Source organism: Saccopteryx leptura, chromosome 1 (assembly GCF_036850995.1).
Source record: "Saccopteryx leptura isolate mSacLep1 chromosome 1, mSacLep1_pri_phased_curated, whole genome shotgun sequence".
In the NCBI taxonomy this organism is placed as follows: domain Eukaryota; kingdom Metazoa; phylum Chordata; class Mammalia; order Chiroptera; family Emballonuridae; genus Saccopteryx; species Saccopteryx leptura.
The window spans coordinates 57,677,798-57,688,225 of NC_089503.1; the positions used below are offsets into that span (position 1 = coordinate 57,677,798).

Consider the following 10,428-nt stretch of genomic DNA (forward strand, 5'->3'; position numbering starts at 1 on the left):
ATCTAAGGTGCCAAGTCACTCAGAGCTGAGGACTACTAGCCTGAAGAGCCAAGACCTAGAAGCAGGAGGGACTAAATTGCCCATCAGGCTTGCTAGTGCCAACTATTTGAGTTTGTTGAAAATCACTGTCTTAAACAAATCTATCTCCCTTCCTCTGGACACCTAGTTGGTCATAAATGTTAATGTTAGGGTTATATTGACTTCTTTAAAAATTTCCCTCACCCAACTCTCATTAGGGTAACTTCTACAGTAAACATTTCCCTCTCCCAACCTCCCCTCCCCTTAAGCAATTCCCCCCAGTCCTGGGAAGATTCTGAGAAATATCCCTAAAACAAGGCCATCATGAAGGGCCTGAGGATTGGGAAAGGGAGACTGTCTGTGACTAAGGCAACCAACCCCAATATACTAATGTAAGTATATCCAGGTGCAAAACTGCATGCCAGCAAATGCTCTCAGGCACCCCTATATCTACCCGCTCCTTCCCACAGCTCTGGTAGCTGATAACCTTTTTCTGGTCTCAGCCTGCTTTTAAAATAAACTTTCCTTTTGAAACACAATAGCCTGGTGTTTTTGGTTGGCCTCCCATGGTTTCTGCCTTAAAATAAAGTTCAGTTAAATATATCTTCTTTTTTTTTTTTTTTTTTTTTCATTTTTCTGAAGCTGGAAACAGGGAGAGACAGTCAGACAGACTCCCGCATGCGCCCGACCGGGATCCACCCGGCACGCCCACCAGGGGCGAAGCTCTGCCCACCAGGGGGCAATGCTCTGCCCATCCTGGGCGTCGCCATGTTGCAACCAGAGCCACTCTAGCGCCTGGGGCAGAGGCCACAGAGCCATCCCCAGCGCCCGGGCCATCTTTGCTCCAATGGAGCCTTGGCTGCAGGAGGGGAAGAGAGAGACAGAGAGGAAAGCACGGCGGAGGGGTGGAGAAGCAAATGGGCGCTTCTCCTGTGTGCCCTGGCCGGGAATCGAACCCGGGTCCTCCGCACGCTAGGCCGACGCTCTACCGCTGAGCCAACCGGCCAGGGCCTAAAGATATCTTCTTGAAGTATCTCTCCAATCTGCTCCTTCTGTTCTGTCTCCTGTGTCTCTGGTCCCCACAGGAAATGCACAGGTGTGTTCTATGTTTAGATGACACAACCCTAGAGCAGGGTGTGATCTGAGGCTGAGTCTGTAGTAGCCAATGGTAGCTATGGGTGGTATCCACTCAACACCAACACTGGAACCCAAGAGTGCTGTTGTAGTAATATAAGGTTATAGTAATTAAATATATAGAAATATTAAAAATATAAAATATATATAAAAATAATTAAAATTATTCATTTTTTATTAAAATAAAAAAATTATATTAGCAATAATTATTAAAATTAAATAAAGTTATGCCATTTGGATAGGAATTAATATAGTGGCTTGGTGCCATAACTCTGTAATGTGATAAATAGACTCTGACTTTTTTTGTGTGTGTGTGGCAGAGACAGAGAGTCAGAGAGAGAGGGATGTAAGGACCAAGAAAAGATCAAATTGTTAGATTCAGGAAAGTGTGCTGGGATTGCCAGAGTACAGAAGCAGAGACAGGGAGGTAATGATAGGGACCCTGTAAGGCTGAGAACAAAGGAAGACAAATGTTTGCATTCCATTGGTCAGAGACCCTTATCAGAAGTTTATGCTTGAAATTCGCCAATGAGCTAGACCCAGCCCCTGTTGCTACCCAGTGCGACCCCCCCTTAGCGAATAGGTAACTGCCACATCTGCTTCTGTATAATGCTTGCTTACTTAGGATATATAAGGACCTTGCTGTAAGCGCCAGGCACGATTCCCGTTTGTAGCTCCTTGTGAGTAAGGTGTCTCCAGACACCTGGGAATTCGCCCCTGCACAGGTTAAACTGGCCAATAAAGAAACATCTATATTCCTGAAAGTCTCCAACGTCTGTTCTTGTACCCGGTGCATGCTACAAGGGACAGATAGGGACAGCAGACAGGAAGGGAGAGAGATGAGAAGCATCAATTCTTCGTTGTGGTTCCTTAGTTGTTCATTGATTGATTCTCAAATGTGCCTTGACCTGGGGGGCTATAGCAGGTCAAGTGACCCCTTGCTCGAGCCAGCAACATTGGGCTCAAGCTGACGAGCCTTGCTCAAACCAGATGAGCCTGCGCTCAAGCTGGCGACTCTGGGTCTCGAACCTGGGTCCTCCGCATCCCAGTCCGACGCTCTATCTACTGCATCACCGCCTGGTCAGGCGACTCTGACTTTCAAGCAGGGCCCAGTTAGTATTTGTGTGAAGTTATACATAGATAAGAAGTGCCTTGGTGCCATAATTCTGTAATGTGTTAAACAGACTGACTTTCAAGTAGGGCCCAGTTAGTATGTGTGTGAAGTTATACCTAGATAAGAAGTGTCTTGGTGTTACTTACAAAGAACATCTTAAAAAGTGGTTTGATGTAAACATTTCAGTAGATTAACATAAAAGGGGATTGATTCCCTGTGAGGAACTCCCAAAAAGGTGGTTTGAGGTGATAATTCTGTAAATTGACAACTGTTAGAAGGCATTGGCCAGAAAAGGTTCTCAAGCTGAGGGACCCCCTGCTGCAGTAGTCGCCCAGACCCCAACGTTGAAGTGAACTGTCTCCATGCCCGCGGCTCTGAGCTCTGACCAAAGAAAGCCAAGAGAAGCACGCCGACGGGGCCCCCTTAAGCTGTACCCAGGCACGCCAAAAGGATTTGTGAGTAAGAAATTGCCTGTGTGATTATTGCAACTAACTTGTGTGTGGTCGTGTCTTTTCTCTGGTGGCATTTAGTGTTGGCACTTAACAAGTAGCATCCTCATAGCTGCCTCAAGAGTAGTCTCGAAGAGGTTGCAAGCCCCGCTGATAAGCAGGAGTGTCCCACTGCACAGGGACGTCGAATCAGGGATGCCTGATCGACGTAGAACTTGGGCTCTACTGGGACAAGTGCACCCAGGGCAGAGACACAGCTTTAGGAGGAACTGAGTAGAACTCAGCCAAGGCCATGTCAATACACTATACACCTTCTTTCTAGAGTCCCCACTGTGTACCAGGCACTGCAAAAAGTGCTTCACCCATAACAATAACAACCGTAGTTAACCTTAACTGAGCATTTACTTTGTACCAGTCACTGCATTCTGAAGTCATTACAGAAGAGGCCAGCCTTGTGTAGAAACTCAGGGGTGGCTTCAAAAGAAGGGACATTTGGTCTGAGAGTTAAAGACTGACTAGCAATTGATAGAGCAGAGAGGCAGGAAGGAAGTACCTATAGGAATAAAAAGGCCTGGTGGCTGGGAAGGAGCTTAGCACTAATGGACAGAAGGCTGAGGGGTAGTAAATGAGAATAAATAACAGAATCCTAACTCCCAGAGGTAACTACAAAATGTTCATGTGACTTGTACTAACTCTCTTCGATTATGAGCATGAGTTCTGGAATCAGACATCTGTGTTTGAATTCTAACCCTCTCCCCTCATGCGTTGATTGTGTGACATTCGGCAAGTCTCACATTCTTTGTGCCTCTGTTTTATTATTGGTAAAATCAGAGCAAAAATTTTCCCATCCTTTATGGCTGTGTGGGGATCAAATAAGTTAATACATGTAAAGCAATTAAGAGAGCACTTGGTTAATGGCAAGTGCTATCTATTATGTTATTATGCGGTTTGGTACCTAATATTCTATTTTCTTCACTTTATAAGCAAGCATCTCCCTGGCATTAAAACTTTTTAAATGCACTTGTGCATGAGTATGCATGTTTGTAAGAGCTTGAAGGACTCCTTTCAGCTGACTTCCAGACTAGCAGACTTTCAGATGGAAACCAAAAAAAAGATTTCCCTGCCTGTAGAAACATTAAATATAACTTAACTTTATTCTAAGAATAACGTTGGGGAAACGGAGGAAGAGGTCAGAAGTATTTCTACCCATAGTTCAGAGCAAGCAACCAAACCACAGGTGAGCCCTAACACCCTGCTTGTGTTTTCTGGATGCTATTTTGCAATTAAGGTTTGCTGGCTGTCTGTCACAAACTTTGTACAAGTTTGGGAAAGAGATAAAGGCTAAGTCTTCAGTATTTATAATAGCAACAGCTTATCAAATTATAAGGAAGAAAAATAATTTAAATTTCACTCTTAAGATCAAGCACCCCAAGCCAGAAACTATTTTTATTTCCTCATGTTTCTTTCTATTCTTTATTTCTCCATGTAAATATAAGCATATCATTTTTTGCCGTCATCAGTTTATCACCATTATTCACTAACTAGTCCTCTAGCTTTAGACATTCATGCTATTGCTGATTTTTTCACTGTTATAAATAATGCTCTATAAACATTTTGTGTAGTTACTCTTTTATCATTTCAGAACCAAAGTAAAAGAAATGAGAAGTACACAAGGTTTCTAGTAACTGTCTTTTCTCTCTTTTAAGTCTTCAGCAAGAGGCTCTACCTAGTCCTCCACCTCTATAGATACAATCTCTCTACTGTTTACTTAATGTTATCTGCATAATAGATTCAACTCCAGCCTCTAGAATGAATGCTGATCAGTAAGAGGGCTCATTTAAACATCTCCAGACCCATAGTCATTAATAAAACAAACACTTACCGAGCAACAACCACGTGACAAGCGAAATACTAAAGAGGGCCCCTCCCAGGCAAATCTATAAATTACTTAAGGGAGAGAATATTTCCTAAACTTTCATCGGTGATTATGTGCATTAAGCTAATAATAGACCTTATCCCTAAGACTAGTATTAGGAGAAATAAGCCTGAGACAAAAAAGCCAGTCTCTTCTGATAGAATAGCTTTGATGGAACAAGACCAGAGACCAAGATTCTTTTCAATGGATAAGAGGTATGGGAGTGAGGATGGGGCAAAGGATCCTCCAAAATAGCGGAGCCCTAGTCACAGGTGGGCCTAATGTGACTGATGTTACATCTGTCCCTTTTGAAGAAGTCACCCATTGGCCCAGTATTTTTCCTCTAGCTCTCTCTAGGAAATAGAAGTTGAAATCCATGCAGAGTTAGGACCAGGAATAGCCATTAACCTGTATCACCCTCGTGAAAAGAGATCTGCATTTAGGCCACATCAAGGTAAATCACTAATAAATAAACCCAGTGCATGTAGAAAACCTCCTAAGCCAGGTCTTTATGGCCTTATTCTTAAATGTAAACAGATGGCAAAGATAACCAGACATTTGAAGGATAGGTTTCAAGTTAAAAGAAATTAACCAAAATAAAATAAAAACATTATTTTTTTAAAAAAAAGAGGAACATGAAGAACTGAAAGCTTTTTCTCTAAAATCAGGAACAAGACAAGGATGCCCACTCTCTCCACTCTTATTCAACATAGTTCTGGAAGTCTTAGCCCAAGCAATCAGGCAAGAGAAAGAAATAAAATGCATCCATACTGGGAAAGAAGTAAAGGTATCACTTTCTGCAGATGACATGATCCTGTATATAGAGAAACCCAACAACACCAGAAAACATTAGAAACAATAAACAAGTACAGTAAAGTGTAGAATACAAAATCAATATACAAAAGTCTACTGCTTTCCTATACTCCAACAATGAAACTTCAGAAAATGAACTAAAAAAAACAATTCCTTTTACAATTGCAGTAACAAAAACATAGTTGCTTCTCATGTGTGTCCTGATGGGGATTGAACCTAGGACATCTGCATGCCTGGCCAATGCTCCATTCACTGAGCCAACTGGCCAGGGCCAATTTTTTTTTGTTCTATTTCTTTAAAAGATGATGTTGGGATTTTAATGGGGATGGCATTAAAGTTATATATTGCTTTGGGTAATATGGCAGTTTTAACTATGCTGATTCCTCCAATCCATGAACATGGAATATCTTTCCAGTTCATCGTTTTCTTCAATTTCTTTCAGTAATGTTTTATATTTCAGTATATAGGTCCTTCATGTCTTTTATTTAAGTTTATTCCTTGGTATTTTACTTTTGTTATTGCAATTGTAAAATAAATTGTTGTGGGTTTTTTTATTCATTTTCTGAAGTTTTATTGTTGGTGTATAGGAAAGCAGTAGACTTTTATATATTGATTTTATATTCTGTAACTTTACTGTACTGGTTTCTTGTTTCTAATAGTTTTCTGGTGGAGTTGTCGGTTTCTCTATGTACAGGATCATGTTATCTGCAGAAAGTGATACCTTTACTTCTTTTCCAATATGGATGCCTTTTATTTCTTTCTCGTCTGATCGCTCTGGTTAAGACTTTCAGTGCTATGTTGAATAAGAGTGAAGAAAGTGAGCAACCTTGTCTTATTCCTGATTTTAGAGGAAGCCTTCAGGTTTTCTCCATTTAGTATGATATTTGCTGATGATTTGTCATATATGGCTTTTATTATGTTGCAGTACTTTCCTTCTAGACCCATTTTATTGAGTGATGAAACATAATTTTTAATCTTAAAAGTTTTTGCTCAAAACTGCAAGTTTTCATGAGTGATATTAAAAATAATCAGTACCTCAAAAAAATAAAAATAATTAGTATCTCATAGAGCATGTGCACTAGTCAATCAGAACAGACTGCTACTGGAAACAGGTGGTAGTGCCATAGTGTTACACAGAGGCTGAGGGCTAGCCTTGTAGTTACTTATTAAATTATCGCTCTCATATTAAATTGGATATCAGTGTCTCTCTAGAAAAAAATACTGTGAGGGTCTTTGTTAAGTCATAGAAAGAGAATGACTTTACCTTCTCCTCATCCATTCATAACATAATATATACTTGTGACTTTGATGTACTTCTGATTCAAACAATGAATATAAATAAGTCTCTGTCTCACGTGAATCAAAACATCTTTTAAAAGTCTGTAACTAGGCCCTGGCCGGTTGGCTCAGTGGTAGAGTGTTGGCCTGGCATGCAGAAGTCTCAGGTTCGATTCCCGGCCAGGGCACACAGGAGAAGCGCCCATCTGCTTCTCCACCCCCCCCCCTTCCTCTCTGTCTCTCTCTTCCCCTCCCACAGCGAGGCTCCATTGGAGCAAAGATGGCCCGGGCACTGGGGATGGCTCCTTGGCCTCTGCCCCAGGCGCTGGAGTGGCTCTGGTCGCAACAGAGCGATGCCCCGGAGGGGCAGAGCATCGCCCCCTGGTGGTCAGAGCGTCGCCCCCTGGTGGGCGTGCCGGGTGGATCCCGGTCGGGCGCATGCGGGAGTCTGTCTGACTGTCTCTCCCCATTTCCAGCTTCAGAAAAATACAAAAAAAAAAAAAAAGTCTGTAACTTTTGGTCCCGTGGTTGCTGCCAGTGTCATGAGCTCCATATTGCTTAACAAAGGCCCCTCCTACCAGCTTTTGACCCTGGTCAAAAAACAGCTCTTCTTTGAATATAACCTCAGAAGGATGACTTGAAGCTAGATAGAGGGACTCATGAGCCCATCGATCCCAACTTCCAGAAGGGTCTGAAGGACAGAATTTTCCTGTGTACACTCATGAATAAGCTATAGCCGGGCTCAGCCCCAGAGATCAATCACTCCATGCAAAACCAGCACCAGCTAGAAAGCCTCTCTGACTTCATAAATGCCATGATCAGCTATGGCATGAACTCTATGAACCTATTTTGAGAGTGGAAACATGACACTGGAGGAGGTATCCCTCCCAGCTCTGTCAGAGAAGGTCAAGACAAAGGGGCTGCAGGGTGGCATGGACATTGGCATCAAGTACTTGGAAAAGCAGAAGTGGAACTTCAATGATGCCACCATAAAGGCAGGCCAGGGCATCATTAATATCCAGATGGGCATCAACAAGTGTGCCAGTCAATCACGCATGACGGCATATGGCATGAGAGGACATCTGTACAACCCCGAGAAGCATATCCTGCCACCATGGACCACTCAACCATCAACCTGCAAGTGGGCACTACCAAGTGTGCCCAGCCAGGTGGGCATATGGTTCCCAGGACCCGATGGCACATCTATGACACCAAGCTGAAGACTGACAAGTGTGACAACTCTTCCATGTCTTTGCAGGTGGGCTACACTCAGGGGCAGAATACCCAAGTCTTTGGCCTGGGCCAACAGATATATGACCCTAAGTACTGCCCACAAGGGCCAGTGGCTGATGGAGCTCCAGGGTCAGCTAGTGAGTGCCCAAGCCCAGGGAAGACCCTGGACTACCCCTGCTATTACTAGGAAGAAGAGGCCTCTCTTGTAAGGTGTCTACTCATATCGTTGCCCCATCTAGGATTTTGGGTATTTCTGTGTTTTCATCTTGTTTTTCTATGCACTCAAGTGCTTCCAGCTAAAGGTCTGTGAAGGCCAAATACAGATGAATGTGGGGTGGGGGGTCCCTGCAAGGGCACATCCAAGCAGCAAATTTTTCAGTAGGCTTTGGGCCAAGCTGTGGCGAGAAGAAAACTGGATAGGGAGGGAAACTGGCCTGAAATGGCTTCCAGTTGCTCTGTTCCTCTTTCCTTTTATCTGCTGTTTGTGGTTTCTGTACCTACAGAAGTTAAATGCAGTTTTAACAAAACAAACATAATTTATTTTTCAGGGAAGTGGGGTGGAATGGTGGAGGGGGGCACTGGGAAGGAAGTCCCCTAGGAGAGAGCCAGGTCACAGTCCCCAGATATTTTAGGCATCATGACAAACTGGATTTCCCAAGGACTCTCCAAGGGATCTGACGAGGAAACTGGGGCCTGGACAAGACAATAAATTTATGAGTAGTTGAGGCAAAGCCAGACCCCACCTTCCATACCTGTCCCCTTCCCCTCTCCAAGTACTGCACAGAGAGAAACACCTACCAGGAGGCCCCCATTGGGACAAGCCCCACTCAGGAGCCTGGAACCAAAAGATAATGTGAAATACCAACTATGGACTAAAGGTAATAAAAACCTCTTTTTAGAAAAATAAAAATCTTTTTGAGCAGTCTTAAAAGTCTTTAATATTTGGTCCCACAGTCACTGCTGGCAGCATGAGCTCCACATAGATCAACAAGGGGCCCTTCTACCAGGTTTGGCCAAGGTCAAGAACTGGCTCTTGTACAAATATCCTCAGAAAAAAGGAGGCAGAACTCTGCAACTGGATCGAGGGACTTATGGGTCTGTCTGTTGGTCTCAACTTCCAGAAGGTTCTGAAGGATGGAATTATCCTGTACACACTCATGAACAAGCTGAAGCCAGACTCAATCCCCAAGATCAACCATTCCATGCAAAACTAGCACCAGCTAGAAAACATCTCTGACTTCATCAAGGCCGTAATCAGCTACGGAATGAACTCCATGGACCTGTTTGAGAGTGGAAACATGACACTGGTGCAGTTACCTCTTCCAGCTCTGGCAAAGAAAGCCAAAACAAAGGGGTGGCAGTGCAGTGTGGAGATCGGCATTAAGTACTCAGGGAAGCCTGACCAGGTGGTGGCGCAGTGGATAGAGTGTTGTACTGGGATGTGGAAGACCCAGGTTTGAAACCCCTGAGTGCAGGCTCATCCAGCTTGAGCAGGGGGGGGGGGGCATTGGCTTGAGCATGGGGTCATAGACATGACCCCATTGTTGCTGGCTTGAAGCCCAAGGTCACTGGCTTGAGCAAGGGGTCACTTGCTCTGCTGTAGCCCCTGGGTCAGGGCACATATGAGAAAGCAATCAATGAAAAACTAAGGAGGCACAATGAAGAATTGATGCTTCTCATCTCTCTCCTTTCCTGTCTGTCTGTCCCTATTTGTCCCTCTCTCTGACTCTCTCTCTCTCTCTGTCTCTGTCAAAACAACAACAAAGTACTCGGGGAAGCAGAAGCAGAACATCAATGATGCTATCGTGAAGGCAGGCCAGGGTGTCATTGGGCTCCAGATGGGTACCAACAAGTGTGCTAGCCTGTCACACATGATGGCATATGGCACAAGAAGACATCTGCATGAACCGAAGAAACACAACCTGCCACCCATGGACCACTCAACCATCAGCCTGCAAATGGGCACCAACAAGCATGCCAAACAGAGGGGCATGATGACTACCGGGACCTGATGGCACATCTATGACACCAAGATGGGCATTGGCAACTGTGACAACTTCTCCGTGTCTCTGCAGATGGGCTACATGCAGAGCCAAAGCAGCCAGGTATGTGGCCTGGGCCAGCAGATATATGACCCAAAGTACTGCCCACAAGGCTCACTGGCTGATGGGGCTACACGGTCAGCTGGCAACTGCCCAAACCCAGGGAAGGCCCTGGACTATCCACCCACTGACTACCAGGCAAAAGAGCCCCCCTTGTGGGGTATCCTACACATCATCACCCCATGTGGGATTTTGGGTGTTTCTGTTTTCATCTTGCTTTTCTATGTGTTCTAGTGCTTCCAGCTAAGGGTCTGTGAAGGCCAGATACAGATGCACTGGGGTGGTGGTCCCTGCCTGGCACATTTAGGGAGCATTTTCCCCAGCAGTCTCTGAGCTAAGCTGTGGCGAGAAGAAACCTGGGCAGGGAGGGAA

At 44.3% G+C, this 10,428-nt stretch overlaps 2 pseudogenes; both read left to right on the forward strand.

Annotated features, from left to right (window-relative positions):
• The first annotated feature begins 7,263 nt into the window (after positions 1-7,263).
• On the forward strand, positions 7,264-8,926 carry LOC136388049 (calponin-2 pseudogene; annotated as a pseudogene).
• A 64-nt stretch (positions 8,927-8,990) lies between these two features.
• Positions 8,991-10,290, forward strand: LOC136388050 (calponin-2 pseudogene; annotated as a pseudogene).
• The last annotated feature ends 138 nt before the right edge of the window (positions 10,291-10,428 follow it).